We start from the raw sequence: 448 nt of genomic DNA on the forward strand, positions 1-448 counted from the left end.
CTCGAAGTTCTAACTAATTTTCTTGAGAGAGAGATGCCTCTGGGCAGGGTGACCATACGTCCTTCTTTAGAAGGACATGTCCTTCTTTTTTGATGTTTGTCCTTCTGTCCTTCTTTTTTGTCTGATGTCCTTCTTTTTCAAGATATTCGCGTTATTTGCATTTTTTATTGCGCGGACCTAAATTTTCTTCACAACTTCTACCAGCGAAGTCTTGGGGATCGTCCATATATTACGTAAGACATTTTTCTTTTGTTTATATCGCTGTGTCCTTTTCAACTTGATAAAAATATTATTTTCGTCTTTATTCAAACAATAGAAAAACGTCTTACGTAATATATGGACAATCCCTTAGCTCGAGAGGAATAAAATTCGTCGCTTGACCAATGACAAATTTACTCAGATTAATTTCATTGTTCACTACGTTTGTGTTCGCGCAGCACTTCTCTCT

The sequence above is a fragment of the Belonocnema kinseyi genome, chromosome 6, assembly GCF_010883055.1.
Source record: "Belonocnema kinseyi isolate 2016_QV_RU_SX_M_011 chromosome 6, B_treatae_v1, whole genome shotgun sequence".
NCBI classification, from domain to species: Eukaryota; Metazoa; Arthropoda; class Insecta; order Hymenoptera; family Cynipidae; genus Belonocnema; species Belonocnema kinseyi.